The sequence below is a fragment of the Akebia trifoliata genome, chromosome 8, assembly GCF_017979445.1.
Source record: "Akebia trifoliata isolate Shusen 1 chromosome 8, ASM1797944v1, whole genome shotgun sequence".
Taxonomy (NCBI): domain Eukaryota; kingdom Viridiplantae; phylum Streptophyta; class Magnoliopsida; order Ranunculales; family Lardizabalaceae; genus Akebia; species Akebia trifoliata.
In genome coordinates, this window is record NC_141382.1 from 32,193,596 (window position 1) to 32,212,731 (window position 19,136).

The following is a 19,136-nucleotide window of genomic DNA, read 5'->3' on the forward strand; positions in this document are numbered from 1 at the left end:
ACATTAATACCGAGTAGTTTTCAACACTCATATATCTGTGAGTAACATTAATACCGAGTAGTTTTCAACACTCATATATCTGTGAGTAACATTAATACCGAGCTCGCCCTTGAAGCATTGTCCAACTCTAAGAAAGGCAAGATTGATAATAGCATCACACGAGGTCATTTAAAACACACTCGTGTGACTCTAAGAGAGGTAGGACTGGTAATAACAACACATCAAAGTCGTTTAAAACACATTCGTGTGACTCTATGAAAAAAAAACTGATAATAACAACACACTGAGGTCGTTTAAAACACATTGGTGTGATTCAAAGTAAGGCAAACTCATTTATAATAACACACTGAGGTCATTTAAAACACACTAGTGTGATTCTACGTAAAACAAACCTAATAATGACAACACACTAAGGTTGTTTAAAACACACTCGTGTGATTCTAAGTAAGGCAAGCCCGATAATAGTAACACACCGTGGTCGTTTAAAATAGACTCACATATCCAAAAGAAATATCCGAGTAACATTGCACCAAGGTCATTTATAACACACTCATGTTGTTATAGGCAAAAAAAATCTAGGAAAGGCAAATCTGAGCAACGAAAAAAACACTGAGATATCACTCAAAACAAGCACGTGTAACCCTAAATAAAACAAAACCGAAGTCCCAAAAGTATACCATGTTTAATGCTCAGGGGAAAAAAGTCTAATATCCTTGAAGTAAACCAAGAATATCTCCACTACAACATGACAACAACCTAGAGTTTTCTAAGCATTAAAAGGAAAAAAAAAATATAAAATGTCCAAATATAAACAAAAAATAAAAAATAAAAGAAAACATGATGAGGAAATATGATAATTGAGAAGTAAATATTTTTGTTTATTAAAATCAAGGCAATTTACAAAATACTTAAGGCATACCCTGGTGATACGAGGTCATACAAAGTATACTTAAAGAGAAGAAAAACTTCATTACATTAATAAATAAAACATCTATTTTTTTAAGGTTAAGTTCTGCTAAAAAGGAATCACCGAGCTTCAAGGTACCTGCAATAAATTTATTTTCCTTAGTGGTACTCAAAAACCATGGTGTGCTCATACCCTCTTCTTCTTTGGAAGATTTCAAAAGGCACAACGTGCATCTATGGTGACGGACAATTGCAAAAGGAGGTAAATTGCATTTGATGAGGAAATGACGTCATCTAGTGGAACATAGGGTATGGCGCCATCTATCTTTTATATTTTTCCTTCCAAAGAAGCTGTTACCAAAACCCTTACCCTTATCAAACACGTTGTGCCCAAACCTTTTCGAGTGGAAGCCACGACCTAGACCATGTTGTAGTCAAAGTTGTCGTCCCCTTCCAATTATATTTAATTTGCAAGCAACATCTTGAAAGAAAGGTCAGACACTTTACCGTACCAAGCGCATCGTTGTCTACTCAAGGATGGAACTGAAAAAGTTGTAAAGGGCTAAAATCAAAGTTTGAAGTAGAAGATGATGCAGATACGATGTCGTGCGTGCTATCAATGAGAGTGAGAGGGCATGTCATCGCTATTGATGTCTTCACCATTGGGACACATTGAGCAAAAAAAAAAAAAAAAAAACGCTCCCCATAACCACGTGGTCCCCTTGCATTTATCACAAACACTACTAGAAAGAAGGTTGAATCTACTACCCAAGATAAATAATTTTATGTTCGTAAGATATATTATTTCTTTAAAGCATTGATATCATATAAATTATGACATCATATTTTTCCTTTATAAACAAAGTTTCAGATAATGATGAAGTAAAAGGATTAGATGAGGACACAGTTAGCAACCATGAGCCATTATATTTTTCATAATGTGAGTATTTTTCTAGTTTTTATGCTTTTGGTTTGTTACATTCAAATATAAGAGTTTTACTAGGTGATATTTTATGAGTTATCAAGAAATAAAACATACCCTTGTTCTTCTTGAATTTATGAGATGTTAAATGACCTCATATTGATGACACTACAAAAACGGCGTCTTTTTGCGGCAGAACGTTAGCGGCGTTTTCAACATAACCGCTGGGTATACCATAAGAATAACGGCATTTTTTTGGAAACGCCGTTAATTAATTTGATTAATTTATTAAATTATAAAAACGATTTAGCGGCGGTTATGATGTGCCACTAATACGCATGAAACAACCGCTGGTAATACCATCAAAATAACGGCGGTTTTATACAAACGCCGTTAATTAATTTGATTGATTTATTAAATTATAAAAATGATTTAGCGGCGGTTATGATGTGCTGCTAATACTTAGGAAACAACGGCAGTTTATACATAACCGCTGGTAATACCATCAAAATAACGGCGGTTTTATACAAACGCCGTTAATTAATTTGATTAATTTTTAAATGTATTTAAAACGATTTAACAGCGGTTGTTATGTGTCGCTATAGATAGGAAACAACGGCCGTTGCTAAATAACCGCTGGGAATACAATAGAAATAACTGCGTTAAAAAATGTTGTTAATCCGTTAATACATAAGAAACAATGGCAGTTTCCACAGAACCGCTGGGAATACTAAACAAATAACTATACAAATGCCATTAATTAAATAGATTAATTTTTAAATGAATAAAAAACGAGTTAACGACGGTTGTGATGTGCTGTTAATACTAAAGAAACAACGGCAGTTTTATAGAACTGCGGGTAATACTTATAAATAACGGTGTGTTTATAACCGCCGTTAATTTGATCGAATATTTTATATATACATCTATTAAAAGATTTAACGGCAAGCATAAAGTGCCTCTAATACACAAGAAGCAACGGCATTTTTCTATTAAACCGTCGGTAATATTTAAAATATAACGGCAGTTTATGGAAACGCCGTTAATTCGCTCGAATATTTTTAATGTATAAAAAAGATTTAACTTATGAGTTCCCTGGGTACTCCCCAGATCGCGAGTACTGATAGATATTGGGTCTACCAATCGGCCTTCTTTAATAGGGCACTCAATCAATCTCCTTTTATATCGATTTTCATTAAAGGGCTGGGAAGAAAACTACAAGAGAGCTGTTGAGTGGAATGTGTATTACCGTTGGGTTAATGGTGCTGTAGCAGTGGTAACTGCAGTAGCACCGACCGCAATGGGAACAGTCTTCATGTGCCACTAATACACATGAAACAACGGTTTTTTTCTTAATAATCGCCGATAATTTAATCCGATCATTCTTTTTAATTAATTAAATTTATAAAATATGTTTTACATCGTTTTTTAAATGTCGGTAATTCAATTTTGAATGGTAGTAATTAATGATTCGTCGTTAACACATTTAGTTTGTTTGGGTATAAATGGCAAAAATTTTCTTTCGACATATCAATTGACTCAACTCCTCATCTCGACTGAGTCATCCAAAAAATGAACCACCTTGGATTAGAAATTGAACCAATTTAATCAACTATATATATTGTTTAGGAGATGTATTTTAAAAATACTTATATGTTAAATATATTTGGATAGTTTTATATATTCGAATCCTTATCGGATACGGATTCGGATATTAACATTTCGAATCCTTATCGGATACGGATTCGGATATTAACATTTCGAATCTGATAATATCCGAATCAAAATAATATATTATATTATTTTATTTTATTTGATTAATTTTTTTATATAAATAATATAATAAATAATAATTATTTTTAATAATGAAAATAATTATATTATCCTTTCAGATATCGAATAATATCTGATTCGAATTCAAATTCAGATATTAGATAAAAATTTCAGATTTGGATATTACTACCTCCGAACCAATAAGCATCCATTGACAGCCTTACATTGAGTTGAATCTCAACTCATTTAAATGGGATAAAAAAAGAGAGTTTCTATTGTCACACCAACTTTTGCTAATGCCACCCAATTCATATGTAAATAAGGGAGTTTCTATTGTAACACCAACTTTTGCTAACGCTACCCAATTCATATGTAAATCAGAGAATTATCTATTTTTTTAGAGGCGTTTTGGTTGTGAATCGCCACCAACACAGCAACACTGCCGGCAATTTGCGGGAAATCGTCGAAGAATCACGAATTTTTGGCGCCAACATTTCATTTTATTCCTCTCTCCCTCTTACACTGTACATCTTCCTCTTTCATTCTATCTTCCTCTCGCACTCTCTCTGTCTATAACGCACTCTCTCTGTCCATCTCACTCTCTCGCCCTAACTCCTAATCTCTCCTTCTCACACCCTCTTCATCTTTGTTGCGGTTTTTATCCCTACGAAAGGCGTAGAAGCTCAACTCATTATTGGGTTTTTTTTACCAAGGCTCTCTAGATTTGAGGTTTGTAAAGATTTTGCTTTTTAAACCTCATTTACTATGATAAATCCCATTTACTTCGTCTTAAATATTCTTTTTTTTGTGAATTTTTGAGTTTTTGTTCATTTTCTTCATAGAACTATGAATGTTTTTGGTAAAATTTTTACTTGAATGCTAGGTTTTGTGTAGAATCTTGAGGAATTTTTACTATAAATGTTTTTTACTTGAATGCTAGGTTTTGTATACAGGTTTCAGAAAATCTATGAGGAATTTTTTGATTTTTGGTTAATAATTAAGGATTAAATTTTATGGCATTTGTTGTGTTTCTGGTAATTTGATCTTTAAAGATACCCAACTTATATGGGGTATTATTGAACCAATTTTTTTTTTTCATGAATTTTGGAGTTTTTGTTAATTTTTTTTATAGAATTATGGATTTCTTTGGTAAAATTGTTACTTGGATGCTGGATTTGGTGTAGAATCTTGAATTGGGTATGCTTATACAGGTTTCAGGAAATTTATGGAGGAATTTATTAGTTTTTGATTAATAATTAAGGGTTAAGTTTTATGGGATTTATTTTGTTTCTGGTAATTTGATCTTTAAAGATACCCAACTTATATGGGGTATTATTGAACCAATTTTTTTCATGAATTTTGGAGTTTTTGTTCATTTTTCTTTATAGAACTATGGATTTCTTTGGTAAAATTGTTACTTCGATGCTGGATTTTGTGTAGAATCTTGAATTGGGTATGCTTATACTGGTTTCAGGAAATTTATGGAGGAATTTTTTAGTTTGTTATTAATAATTAAGGGTTAAGTTTTATGGGATTTATTTTGTTTATGGTAATTTGATATATAAAGATACCCAACTTGTATTGGGTATTATTGTTTACTAGTTTATATTATAGCGTGAACTTGTATCTACTTCTTGAGGGTTGATTTTGTTGTGATTTTGTTACTCTAGGTTCCAACAATGGCGTTCATATGCAGGATCAAAACCAATAATGCTGCCTTCCTTGGCAAAGCTATCTCCACTACAAGACAAACCTGTAAAGAAGAGCACACAAATCTGATTGTAGTTCACTCATAAGAAGACCAATACATTGAACAAGATTGATAGCAACAAAGGATAGTCCATCATCCCATATCGATAAAATGAACCTGGTGCTGTTTTTTTAACCCAAATTAAGCTGAAAGTTTGACAATAACATGCTAGCCAATAATTTTCTTGTACAATTAGAAAAATAATGTCTCATTCGTTGTGCAGGGTGATGCGGCATTAGTGCGTATGATCACTCTCATCTATTCTTCCTAAGGCTGAACATGACCAACCACTTCTTGAGGTAAGTACCCCTCTTTCACCTAACTCAAGCTGGCCAACATCTTGTTTGTGTTGCTGATGAGCCACTCTGTTCCACTTTCTTTACTACTAGTTTTATAATTATCAGCATAGCATATATATTCTAAATCTCCTTTTTCATGTTAGACTTCTTTGTTGTTTTAAGACCGTCAAATATGGGCTTTTTTCACATAGTATATGCCAATCCACAAGTAGAAAATCCAAATTCCATCCGCTCCTAACATAAATTTTGGAGGTGTATTTAATACACCTTAACGTGTACCGAGCACAAATTAACAGCACCCTAATAACAATATATTCTTAAATTGTTAGTACACACAAACACTTTCAGTAGTTTAGTATATCATAAACCTATGAAGGAGGTCCATGTTCTGAAATACACAATACCTTCAGAATAACCGACTCATATGCAGGATCAAAACCAATAATGCTGCCTTCATGGGTTTTATTGAGTTTTAGTAGGTCTTTACGTTTCTATTTTAATAATAGTAAAGGTCAAGAGACAGGACACATTTTAAAAACACACGGGTATCTCAAATGTGCACAAGAGCACGGAAGGATGACATGTACAAAGGCCACTCTTTCAAGTCATCTACTTCAAAGCTTTTTCTCAAGAAAGGTTAGGCCCTAATTATATATGGGTTTGAGTGTTAAATTTGATTGACATGTATATTTGTGCTTATATATTGGTTTAGATGAACTTCTAATGTTTTTTCTTTTCTCATCAATGAAATATGATGAATTAAGCAAAACATAGTTGTGTAAAAGGTGCGCGACAATGAATGCTAAATTGAGGTATGCTCCAAAGTTGATATCCACTCATTGAAGTTTGAGGGTGCTTTGTACCATTGTTAGATTTTCAATGAATGAATGATCTAATTGGCTTATGTTGTTGCAATGTCTGGTTAACTTTTCATCAGCTTCATGTGTACAGATATTTTGTTTGATCTATCATGGCATTGTTATATAAGGTACATAACATGTTAATTAAATTAGCCCATTGTAAACAATCGTATCTGATATGGATACACCACCAATTTTGAGGTTGCCATGTAACATATGCTAGGTAAGCCCAGATGAAAGGATTTTAAATTTAAGTTGTGGGTTTCTCATAAGATGGCTGGGTGCTGGTTTTCCTTTCCATGGCCTTGAAATTCACCAACTTATTGTTCCTTAATGTGTTCCCACCCAAATAACCTTAGCTTAAAATAGGAGCACTTTGTTTTGAATGCTTATACCTTAGTGTTCCCTAGAACCAGATCTAGATGATTCCTCTCTTTTAAGGGTCTTTGCTTCTTTATGAGTGATATTTTTCATACAAAATATTGACATGGATTTACTATTTTCTGTTTATAACTTTATGTTACTGTACACATAGGTCTCATAAATGAACACATGTGAAGTAACAACATTTGTTATTGAACAAGCTTTCTTCCATGCCTTCTTGATTGATATGTAGGTTACAGTGCTGTAAGATAAGGCATTTTTAAGACTGGACAATGATAATGCATTGCTAAGCACCTCTACTCTTTGTGCATCTAACTCTGCCATCTGACCAGCCCTTAAGAAAACCTTTGTTTTACCAATCTGCAAACCATTTGGTGATCCTTTCAATAAGTAAAAGCATTTGCATTCACAAAATGTATGGCAATTTATGAGGCACAAACTACATAGATTCAACTTATAGAAGAAAGAGTTTCTTTAGCTAGACAACCAAATGCTTCAGTGCATCTGAATTTTACAAAGGAAGTCAATTCAAGCAAACACCATGAAAAAAAATGTGAAATTTTTATGTCACATAAATCAGCAAAACAGACCTACTGCACAGTTTCTATTTAGTGGCAGAGAGGTCGCCAGGGCAGTGGATATTGCAACTCCAGTGGATAAAAGTATCTGCACATATATAGCACCATAATTATATCCAATCTCAAACCAATATAAAGCCAATACATGGAAAGAAATCAAGGGAGAAAAACCATAGGACTTACCTACAAATTTTTTTAGTATACCCATCATGAAGAATAGAAAACTCCATAATACATCGTGAAGATGAACTGAACAAGAATGAAAGATTAAAATCTATTATTGGTTTGATGGGAGACTAAAGCAATGATTCCACTGTCTTGTGCAATGCTAGCTTATGATGCCTTATAGACTTCTTTAACTATTATTTAAATTATTTCTAGTAAAGCACTTGAATGGTTTTATGCAATTTTTTATTTTTCTGGAATATTTCGCAAGTGGGTATCTCTAATCTTCTTGTTTTCTGCATTTTTTTTAAAGTTTTTGGTCAATGGGGTACCCACCTCTGTTTTTATTGTTTTATTGTTTTATGCATTTTTTTGTTTTTTCTGAAATTTTTCACAAATGGGTATTTCTAATCATCTTGTTTCCTGCATTATTTTTGTTTGTTGAAGTTTTGTCCATATGGATACTTCTGTTTTAATATTTTTAGTAGGGGAGATATAATTTAGTTCAGTTTATTAAGTTGGTTAAGAAAGCAGGCCTTTATGTTCATCTCAGGATTGGTCCCTATGTTTGTGCTGAATGGAACTTAATTGTTACATCAAATTTCATTCATTTGTAATTAGTACATTTTGTCATAAAATTGTTGTACTATATAATAGTTTAATATATGATAAAATGATGGTCTGTTTTATATGTATTTTTGTTTATTTTTGAAACCATAAGTCTCTTATAAGATTTTCTCAATTGAATCATAGGTTTAACCAAGCTACAAAGTCTATAATTCAAACTATCTGAAATGTGCCCAACTAAAATTTGGAGTGGTAGCTTTGCAAAAATTCTATTTGGACAGAGTGGTAGTCGTGTCCTTATTTACATTCTTTTCATTTTCCTCAGCCTTCTTTTGCAGCGTTTGTGCTACATACATATTGCACCATTTTAGTGTAGTGTGGGAGTATCATGTTGTTTCTTTTATTCATTATATGAACTACATATTGTATAAATTGTGGAATCCTTCTCAGGGATTTAGGGAGAGAGGTTATGAAGAGGTTGAATTTATATTTCTAGTTAACTAAGCCATTCAAAATTTGTGATGTTGAGTAGTTGAATCGCTCACATTTGTTCTCTTTGGCAGGTTTTGACACCAAACATGTACAATATGCAACTCTGGGAAACCTCCAGTCATGCTGCAAATTACAAAGAGAACATGTTTATATTTGAGTAAGATTTTAATTAGGCCATTTGGATGCCATGCGTAAGATCTAGATGTTCATCAATTTGTTGGGTGTTAATAGGCTGGGTTGGTATGATAGGCTTCAAGGCCCATCCTTCTATAAGCTTGTGCTACATCTTGTTGGTCTGTTAGGTCAGGCCTGGGTTTGCTTTAACGCCCGCTAGATAATTGGCCAGACCTGGGCCTAACTTTTAAATAGAAGTTTATGCTCACCCACTATACCCAATCTTTTCTAGGCTTGGACCGGGTTAAGGCCTATCACGGGTGGCATGGTGTTTGTCCCAACTACTTATGTTGCGAGCCAAGCTTAGGTAGAGCTTGGTCCATCCCGTGTGTCTCATCAACATTCGGCCAACTAAAAGATTCTTCCCATCCTCTTCAAATGATCATATTAGGAGATTTTCTGCATAACCCAAGCCCAAACAAAATGCATCAATTCAACACACGCTGAAATTCTTACATGCTAGTTATCAAGAATACTTTTTGATTTATAGTTCTTTCACCTAATCTTATAATCTCATTGCTTTCCATTTTTATGCACCTCTTTTTCTCCATGTAACTATGTGATCGTGCTATTACAGCAAAATAGGTCATTTATTATTAAAGGCTCCTTTATTAGTTTCATCTTTAAATTTTGTCCTAGCATACTGTGCCCTGGTGCCTTTAGGACACTCTTCTCCTCATTATCACTCTCACCTTCTCAACTTTATTCTATGTGCTATAAAAAGTACCAGTGTGCTAGTTAGCTAAGTGGTAAGACGTGTGGAGAGTTGTTCCCACGTCTTAGGTTCAAACTCCCTTGAACCCATACTTCTCATGCTAACCACTAACCATATTACCTGTCACTGACCACTAATCAAGCATTTACCTATCCCAAAAAAAAAAAACTTTATTCCATGTGCTTTGTTCAGCATATATGTTGGATGACAACACCTATTTTCTCTCACAGAAGTTTGCTTTATTCCATGTGCTTTGTTCACCAAAGATTTGGCTATGCCACCCCATATATATATATTTTTTTGATAAGTGTAATATATTGATGAAAAAATGAAGAACAAAGTACAAGGAGGCCGAGGAAGCCTCTCAAAGAGCAACAGCTATGCCACCCCATATTAGCATTTGCTCTCTTGATAACAACTAAGCCTCCCTCATGCCCTGTTACACCTGAGAAGATCAGCCACACATCTATAATGCTCAAGTTTTGGCCTGATTTGGTATCATTGAACAATCAATGCGTTATCCCTTTGCACCTGACCTGTGTGGACATGCTGGAACCCAAGAACCCAGAAAGTTGTATTTGTGGTTCATTTCCCCACAAGCTGCTCTCGTTTACAAAACTCCTTCCTGAACCATACTATTACACGAAAACACATTTTTTGAGGCATCTCATAAAGAGGACTTGTACTCAATGTTGCTGGGGGCTTAATACTTGAACATCCATCAACATTGCCTTTTGTTCAAATAGTTGTTAGTTCTAACTCTTCTCAATGTGATTATGTAACTAATGATTTTCAAATGCATATTTATTAGAAAAAACATGGTGGTGTCAGGGATCATGGATTTGCATGGCCCACTGATTGATCAATCTAGACCATTCTATTGGTGGGGCCCTTGGGCAATCACCCCAAAAATTCTCAATCTGATGATCCTAACATCCGAGGCATGGGTTCTTCTCACGATAGATATCGTTTTGGGATTATGGCCCATACAAGAGATGGCTGACAGAATTTCCATAAAAGAGTGACGATTTAATTTCATGTTACTCCACATTCCCCATGTATTTTTCTGCTCATGAACCGATTTATGTTGCTATGCAGATAGGGGCAACGGATAGTGTTATAGGGCTTCCCAAGTCTCTTACAGAAAATATCATACAGGAGGTCCTCTAGCTTCTTCAATGGTTTGTTGTACCGTTCTCTCCATCTTGGCGTCGGTAATTACCCCATTTATCAATGTTTCGTGTTCTTCTCTGCACTTTTAGTTCAATCTTATTATTTGTTTCAGGTGGACTTGGGTTAGATAGATTCGAGTCATAAGTTGGCCATGAAATTGAGTATCACAAAAGATGATCATCCACGATCCAATTCTTATTGATTGTAACCATGGACTATAGTGACATAACCACACAGATGGCACCCATATGGACCTTGACCCACCATTCAATGGGTCACACCTAATTGAAAAACAATCTATCAGACAGCTGTTTGTCCTTGTAGAGGCAGCCAATTTGGAGCGTTTTCAGACTGAACCTTGATTTTAGCTGCCTTATTATAAGTTTTTGCTACACTTTGTTATTCTCTTGATGCATTTTACTTTTTGGGGGTTTGAGCGTTATTGACAAGATTACATAGACAGTAAAAATGTGAAAGTTGTGGGTGATTTAGATATACCTCTCCACATTTTGGTGAATATTTGAGATACCATTGTGTTTTCAAGCTGATGACATATAATCCCTATACCTTGGTCTTTTTTAGAGAGACACAAAAAATAACCTAAATGGCCTCATCTTCAACTTGTAGCTAAACTCCACCATGTTTCCTCCAAAAGGTTGACATTCTAGAGGTGAAAATTTTATTTCCTTGATTTTTCTTCCCAAAACAAGTCATTTCAATCTCTTGCTCGCTCGTCTTCATACATGAGATTCTAGCTACTTCAAACCTCAACCTCAATAATAAGACATAATTTTAGGGTAAGTAGAAGATGATGGGTTTTGGGTAGGTTTTCTACAAGAGGGTATGAGAAGGTTGAAAAATGAAGGATCGAAGATGAAGTTAAAAATAATTTATTGGAGGTTGAAGATTACTTGTTTTGGAAAGTAATTATTCAAGTGGTGAATTTCTTTGTGGTAGCATTGTTTGTTCTGTGTTGTAACTTGTAAGATTATACCCGTTATGGATTTTGTTCTTCGTTAATATTTGTTTCTTGCCTAGGGAAGGTGTGAATTTACTGGTGCAAATCTTCGTGGAGCAAATTTAACTGGAGCTAATCTTCAGAGTGCAAATCTACAAGGTGACCTGTAATTTGTTTTTTTTTTTTTCCTTAAAATAAATTAAATTACCATTACCAATTTTTTTTTAATTTTTTTTTATAACTATAGGTAGTGTATTAATGAATTTTCATTGAGTACTCTTTAATGCATGAACAATCCACTTAACAACTTGAAATGTAGCTAAGGTAGAAAATATGGACTAGAAGAGATGATATTCATGTACAAATTATTAGGTTTTAAAATACTATTGATCAATGTTTGAGTTACTTATTTTGTTTATAATTCATAGAGTTGCCTATTTTTTTATAGTGAAAATATTCGTGAATGCGTACTTTATTTTTTAATTTCGTAAATGCATGTTTGGTAGATTGTAGTTTATGTGGTGGAGACCTCCACACAGCTTGCTTTCGGGCTCCTAATACCCCATTTATAACACTGAAGGTAAAGATGATAATTATGTTTTGTTACGGGAACTGATTGCTTCTTTACTGATTATAATTCAAATGTTCTATCATTTTTGCATGCATGTGAAAGTTATATAGACAGAAAATACCGCAAGAGTCACACTTCAGAAAACTAAAACTTATACCTGTCTATAAAAATCCTTATACCTGTCTGCTCTTACATAGTTCCATTTTTGTACTCTTATAAAAATCCTTTTTACTTGCATAGCTCCATTGCATTAGAACTTATGTTGCAAGAAATTATTATGTTGCCACAGGTTTTCGCAAAAGGTGTCGACAAGGATATGGTTGTACTGATGGCTGCTAGAGCTTCAAGATTGGAGAATCAAGATGCTATTGATACTGCCATTGTCTCGATGTTGGGAGATCCTAAAGAGGTATTGAGTTTAATTTATTGAACATCATTAAGCAACGGTCTTTGTTGATTTTTTTTTTTTTTCATTTTTTAACAAATTGTTAATGCTAAAAGATCCTTGTCCAGCATTCTTGTGAACTCATTTGTTTATGTTTGAACCCAACTTCTATCGTATTTTACTTTTATCTTTCTACGCATTCCAATTTGTTTCAGGCCTTTTTATCCTTTGAGTTAAGTGTCTTCATAGTTGAATAATTAATTAGATGTTGTATACAAGACAATAAATTTTCAAGTTCAGCAAACCAATTTAAGCTGGATTTTTTACAAAGAAAACATAATGAAAACTAGAAAACAATATAAATTGGTGACTTACATGGTGGGAATTGAAAGTACCCTTGTACCTCTAGGAGTTGAAAAATACTACAATGGATTTTAAATGCGTGTAGTCATAGTTCTAATTTCAGGTTAACTGTAATTTTATTATATATGTAATAAAATTATAGTAATTTTCTAATAGGGATTTTTTTTTTTTTTTTTTGTATTGTAATTTTATTACCGACGGTTTCTAAAGCGCCACTAATGAATTATTTACCAGCGGTTTTCAGTAATGCCGTTAAAGTTATGTATTACCGGCGGTTAATCAACCGCCTCTAATGCCTGATTTACCGGCGCTTTCTAGGAAATGCCGTTAAAATTATATATTACCGGCAGTTTATTAAGCGCCTCTAATACCTTATTTAATGGCAGTTATCCAAATGCCGTTAATATTATTACCGGCAGTTTTTATAGTGCTGCTAATACATTTTTCAGTGGCGGTTCTTCAAAAGCGCCGTTTATAGTATATATTGCCGGCTGTTTATAACCGCCAATAATAGAAAATAAACGTGTTCAAAAGAGTTGTCTCGGTATTTTAGAATAGTCGGTAGTTGGTCATAAAACCGTCGGAAAAAATATATTATTTCTGGCGGTTCGATAACCGCCGCTATAGCTTTCCTTGACACCATAATTGCCAGCTAAAGGCTAACCGCCGTTGATATGTAATGCCGATGCTTTCCTAGCATATGGCGGCGATTTGGAAACGCCGGTAAAGACCGTTTATTTTGTAGTGTGATGAATGGTACTCGGTATGATCCTGATTTTGAAAGTTTGATATATATTTATTGTTTGGTTTATTTGGTTCACAATGTGATCAATCACCAATAGTATAAAATTATTTATTTAATACGACTAGATGGTTAGTTCTTCTGAGAACTGTTAGATCGTAATCTTATTGTAAAATTCAATTTATTCTTGTCAAAATAGTAATTAAGATTATTAGATCATAATCTTACTATTAGACTATCAATTTTTCTTATTTTGATATTGTTTTTCATACAAGGTTATGTAGGAAATAAATTATAAAATTATATTACTTTTTTGTTCATCACCCGAGAACCAAAAGATATTTTGTTTGATTGAAACTTTATAATGAACTTGCTTTCAAATCCTATTTCACCATTCAATTTTGTCTACAATCATGCCTTTTGATAATTCAAGTATGTTCGTATTCTCTCTTATCATTTCAACTCACATCTTTTTTAGTTTTTTGCTTACTCTTTTAGAATGTTATGGATTGCAAACAGAGATGTTGACTTATTAGCTAAAGTGGTGCATCGGTAAGTTACATTGGGGGAATTCCATTATCTATTCTTATGTTTTTAATCAACTTATTTTATCAAGGAAAAAACTACTATTGAGTAGAAGTTAAAAGAAAAAGTAGTGGGTTGATTAGTCGCACTACACTGAACAACTTCATCATAAACAAATAGTAAAACCAGGACAAACACTTGATTATAGCTTAGTTTTATATATACATAAAACACTTATCTTCAATGTAGTTCTTGATGAACTTGGCAGAGTTAAAAATAGGTCATAATCATCAATTTTAGTAGATATGACAAGGGTGTGTTTTAAGTAATGATGATATGTTGTTTTTAGGTGCATCAACCAATTGGGTACCTATTTAATATATCAAATAATTCGCATTGTCAAAAATAGATTTAGTTGCTCTTTTTTTTTTAAGTCTTATTGTATAAATGGTTCCAATGTTAGATGATTTTAATGCATCAATTTGACATGTATTTTTGTATTATTATTTTTTGTCATTCCATTGGTAGACGTTGAAGAGGAGAGTGATTGAGTCTTGCCCCTAACCATCTTACTTGTCTCACCATAATTATTCTTTTTTTTTTTTCTTTTTTTTCTTTTTTGACTATGAGAAGTGGTGATATGTATGTACAACTGCTAATAACAAGCCCTTCTATGTATGTAATATTTAGTTATTTTTTCTTATTAGCTGTGAAGTAACTTAGCTACACTTTACCTGAAAATAATTATATTATGGTAATCTAACATTTGGTTCTATTTAATATCTTTATTTTTCCCATGTAAAAGATAATCTTGAGGGGTTTAGATGGATTGAGAATTAAATAAAATTTTAGTTTAATTCTTATTGGTTCTAGTTCTAGGTATGAGACCCTTGGAATCAAAATTATTTGTAACACTTCAAAGCACAAAATTATGAGAAACATCTCATGAAAGGGCCAACGCCTTTATGATAACTATGTAATGAAGGAAAATTTATGTGGAAATATAATTTTTCTTCCAAGATTAATTTGTTTTTATCAAGTTAACTAAGTCACTAAAATGAGATATTTTCTAGTAAGAACCTACTTTTATATCCATTACTAAAATGAGATATGTTGTGTTTTCAAGAGACCTTTTGGATGATGGTTTATATGCTTTTATAAAGTTTAGTCTCCCTCAAATGTATGGTAGATTCTTTCGTCCTAGTAAAAAATCTGCATCTTTCAAAATTGTAAGACTTTATATTATTGATAGAGAATCGCGCAATATAATTTCAGTGAATTATTTCACTAATACAAATGATAAATTTTAGTATATGAAGTTAGATTTAGATGGGTGTCTAAGAGCTTATCAATATGATCTGGCTAATGTTGTTGACAACATCTTGACAAGCAATTTACGTGAATGTACTTATCCCACAGTTTGAGAAAATTATGGGATTTGCTCAAATGGACAATGTAGTTGTCATATTGGAATAGATTGACATCCAAGTTATTTTAGGCAATTAAAACTACGACAAATCATTAAGTCTGACTCTTTGAAATTAAATATCTCAAATAAATACTAAAGTCGAACTCGAGTTGCATTTTAAAACATAAAATTTAAGCTACTTTTAAAGATGTCTACCACCCATAGTCTTCTCAATGCCAAGTGATGAACATTAAAGCCATATCAAATTAATAAGTTTGACTCTTTTAACCTTATTGATATAATACTCAAAAGCATTTGAATTAAATAATAAAGAATTAAACAAAATTGAATGAAAAAAAAATGTAACATTAGTTCATGTAATATTCTTGGAATGAAACTTTCAAAATAAACAATCATGGTCAACCAAACCATCCCTAAAAATCATTCACCCATCAAGGTCCAAAATCACCTAATAAATACATATAAGGTCAAAACTTAGGAAAAATACAATTATTCCCTTAAAAATAACTATTAAGTTAAAAGTAAATACATACCCATAAATAAAGGCAAGATGAAAATAACTATAAAAATTATATGCAGTCTCTTCAATTCATTGGATTCTTTTTTGAACTTCACATGTTCCACTTTATGGAATTCTTGTTTCCCGTCATAGTATTGATCATCTTTATGAAATTGATCCTCTACTTCATGGAATTTATCTTCAACTATATCAAAATGATTTGTAACATGTTAACGAGTAGCCATTGATGTATTGGTGACATTCTTCCTAAGTAAAAAAAAAAAATACTCGTCTTTGTCCCTACGAATACAACATAAAACTTGCTCATTTTGGTAGTAAATTTGACAAAATCAATTGTTAGTGGTTTCACAAAATCAATGAAAAATCTAAGGAATACTATTGAATGCTAAAAAGAAAAGTATAAGTATGAATTAAGATGCAGTTAAAAGATTTAATTCATGTTCTATTGGTCAATTGAGTACTAAAATATTGTAATTTGGTGCCCATGGTTTGAAATATGTTACAACTGTGTTCATAAAATTATAATATGAAATTTTTAACAGATTTAAAGATTGTCATTAGATCCCTTAAAAAATGTTAGTTTATCAACAATCATATTGACTTCCACCCTGTTTCTCAAGCTTCCAATTTCCCCTCATTAAATGATTATTTATAAAATTTTATACTAAAAAAGTAATTTTCTTAAAAAAATATATTATCCATGAAATAATTGTTTTCAATTCTAGGAAAGTAGATGTTCAAATCAATCAAATAGAAAAAATATATATTAGAACTAATTGTAAAATATGGTTATCAGAATTAATCCATGAGCATTGTTTTGGGCTTACATTAAGAAGTGAGTGATCTTTGCGACTAACAACAATGATCTTGCCTTGCCAAACAACATTTTGTTAGTAAGGATGCATAAATAAAATATAAAGAATATAATAAACTTTTGTTTTGAATATGAGTTCAACTTGTGAGTTGTATTGTTCCCATCCGAAGCATATAAAGATCAACACTTTAAATGTGACCTCACGACCATTGAATCATTATTACATCTCAAAATCAAGGGTTATCCATTTTGAGTTGAGCCAAAAATATTCCTAAGATTCAGGTTTAAAACACGAACCGAGTTGAACATGATCTGTTATGTTCTATTCCCACTACCTTAAGTTAAATCAAACTAGCTAGATCAATTCTAGTTATTTTCCACAGTGGGTAAGGGTTGTCTAAAGTTAGACTTGATGATTAACCCATGGAAACAATGCAAGATAAAACAAATCTTGATGTATTTTTTCTTGATTATAAATCAAACTAAAGCAAGAAGGAACTAATAGATACTTAATCTGAAAATTAATAAATAAAGTAAGAATAAAAAATTGTAAAGAAATTGATTGGGAAAAATATTCATACTGGAGAAGCCCTAACCCTCTATCCATGAAAATAAATTTCTCAAACAAAATAAAAAATAAAAATATGGAAACTTACACAAGAGACAAAGAATGACGAGGTAACGATGCTAAGGCAAAACGATGGAAATGGAGAATACGCTTTGGAGAAGATGAACTTCTAGGGTTTCGAAGTTGATGCTTAATTGAGAGAGAGAGAGAGAGAGAAAATCGTTAAAAAAAAAATCAACTTTGCCGAGAAAAAGAAAGAGGAGAAGAGATAAGTGTTTCGTCTAGGTCTGTGTGTGTAGAGGATGATATTAGATTTTAGACATAATAGAAATTAATTATTTTGTTTTTATTTTATTTTTAAATCACATGTTTTAGAGGGATGAAGATCGAAATAGACTTAAATATGTTGTCATTCAGTCTCAAAACGTGTGACACAACTGTAAAGTGTGTTTTAATTGCAAACGTAGATCGCTATCGTTTAATGACTCGAAATCCAATGACTTATATCCATCGTTTTTGTGTCTGCTTTCCTATCTAGGCGCCTTTCCCATATGTATATGTGTATATATATGAACCATGTAGAGCATGGACCAAGGTCCACATTTGGACTAAGTGACCATGTAGAGTATGGATCGAGATCCACATTTGGGCCACTTGGACTGTTTCATTGGTCAAAATAACAATTCAACCTCTTGTTTGTCGTTTAGATTGGACTTGAAAAAAATCCTCTCAAAAAAGTATTTTTGGGCGTTGGATCTTGAGTTTAAAAATGGACGGTCATTGAACTCATAGATTTAAAATTTAAATTCAATGGTGAAAAAAATCTTTTTTTTCAATTCTATTTTTTTGAGAGTTCATAAAATTTTATGCTATACATACATGTGGCACCATATTGACATGTGGTCCATCGAGATGGATAGTCCTTCGATCCATTTAACTCCATCTCATTTATATAAAATAATCTATGAAAAAAACCGTGTCACATGTGTGAGTTAAATGTCCAATTTTTCATACTACAACATCATCCCTATTTAACTTGTAATTCCAACCAAATTTCATTTTCCAATAGCACATTGATCCAAAAATCACATTTTCATCTAATCATTGGATGTTCAACTTTGCACATTCTTACAGTTGAGAACATACGTTCTCAAACTCCAACAAAAAATATTTTCTTTTCAAATATGCATCAAACTTTCTTTCTTTATAAATCATTTTCTTATAATTAGTTTAATCTAACTTGAAAGCATTATGTTTGATTAACTCATTGTTATAAGGTCAAAATGGACTCAATGTCATTCATCAGTTTGTCAGAGAAGACACAGAGGAGGTTGATCTAACCCTGGTGTTGGTCCTTGATGTTCATTTTGATAGATCAAGATCGGTGAGACTTTATTGTTATGGGGTAAAAATGTACTTGCATATTTGGTATGTACTTGGGGTTGATTTACATTTTTCTTAATTAATTTGTTAGAATAATTGTAAGTGAATGAGTATTTTGTT

The 19,136-nt window shown here is 32.5% G+C and overlaps 2 long non-coding RNA genes across 2 annotated transcripts; one reads left to right on the forward strand and one right to left on the reverse strand.

Moving 5' to 3' along the window:
* Positions 1-857: 857 nt before the first annotated feature.
* On the reverse strand, positions 858-17,913 carry LOC147396537 (uncharacterized). Its single transcript, XR_015180751.1, has 2 exons — positions 17,722-17,913; positions 858-1,449 (listed from the first exon to the last, which is right to left on the reverse strand). It is a non-coding gene; the product is annotated as an uncharacterized LOC147396537 (long non-coding RNA).
* On the forward strand, positions 4,041-7,429 carry LOC147396538 (uncharacterized). Its single transcript, XR_015180854.1, has 3 exons — positions 4,041-4,330; positions 5,272-5,471; positions 5,575-7,429. It is a non-coding gene; the product is annotated as an uncharacterized LOC147396538 (long non-coding RNA).
* Positions 17,914-19,136: the final 1,223 nt, after the last annotated feature.